The sequence below is a fragment of the Crotalus tigris genome, unplaced genomic scaffold (assembly GCF_016545835.1).
Source record: "Crotalus tigris isolate CLP2741 ecotype Arizona unplaced genomic scaffold, ASM1654583v1 scf7180000019565.861182, whole genome shotgun sequence".
Taxonomy (NCBI): domain Eukaryota; kingdom Metazoa; phylum Chordata; class Lepidosauria; order Squamata; family Viperidae; genus Crotalus; species Crotalus tigris.
In genome coordinates this window covers 715,821-717,007 of record NW_024097596.1, presented here as the reverse complement: position 1 = coordinate 717,007, position 1,187 = coordinate 715,821, and the positions used below count along the sequence as shown (strand labels likewise).

General features: G+C 35.7%; 1 non-coding gene across 1 annotated transcript; it reads left to right on the top strand.

Moving 5' to 3' along the window:
* Positions 1 to 247: 247 nt before the first annotated feature.
* Positions 248 to 383, top strand: LOC120317263. The gene has a single exon (XR_005559180.1). It is a non-coding gene; the product is annotated as a U4 spliceosomal RNA (small nuclear RNA).
* The last annotated feature ends 804 nt before the right edge of the window (positions 384 to 1,187 follow it).

Here is a 1,187-nt window from a genome sequence, read left to right as displayed (position 1 = left end):
CTTACTAACTACCTTACTGCTTACTAAATTACTAATTGGGACAGAGTCAGAACAACTATTGATACTTGCTATCCAAAGTACCTGGTTCTTTAGCTTGCTTGAGGATTAGGACCTTAATGCACTATGTCAATCCACGTTTTGGAATTTATTTAGTTGCATAAAACTAAGGTTTCATTCACAATTTTAAAGAAGACTCCTGTATGTAGTTGAAGCAAAAAAGAGGGGTATTTATAAAAAAGTCAATAATAGCTTTGCGCAGTGGCAGTATCGTAGCCAATGAGGTTTATCCGAGGCGCGATTATTGCTAATTGAAAACTTTTCCCAATACCCCGCCGTGACGACTTGAAATATAGTCGGCATTGGCACCAAAAAAGTCAATAATTATCCTCTTATATATTTATGTCTTGCTGAAGGCCTTGCTTCTGATTTAAGATATGTGGTGAGGAATTTTTAAATTATATATTTTAGTTCCATTATACTAAAGCTTGATAAAAATCATACGAATAGCTATCATCCCAATGAATTCATCCCTGCTTATTTCAGAGTAAACACAGACTGCCTTGGACTGCAGGTCTGCTAATATTCAGAAAGGTAAAGATTATATTGTTCTTCATAATGTGAGATTGTGTTATACTTTATTTGGGTCAATGCCTTGAGACAATGTAATAAAATTGTTTAATTCCACACCACAGGGAATTGCTTTGAGAGTTAATCATTTCTTCATTGGCTATGATATTTTTTGCTCTGGATAAAGAAAATAGCTAAATGTATCCTGCAGTGTAAAGACAGGCTCAATTTTATTGTGGTTCTTGTTATTACCACCCTATAATATCATGCTAAAACTTTCAATCCTGTCCACAGCTTAGCTACTGGCATGCTGGGAGGGAAGTGGCACAAACTGCTCTAAGATATAAGAGGTTTTGCCAAACAATCAGGGAATCCCCACTGGAACCATATATCACACATATATTTGCAGAGTTGGTTGCAAGCTTGCATTTTCCTTGTCTTCCTAATGTGAAATACCTATAGTTAGCCAGATAAGGATGCCACCTTATTGAATAAGGTGTAGTAATTATTCATCTTTGGAATGGAATAATATACCCCAAGCATCAATTGAGTTGTGAAGTGTGGTGGGAGTTATATGAGGAGATCAGATATAACTGTCCTATTTATTCTAGTTTTTCAGG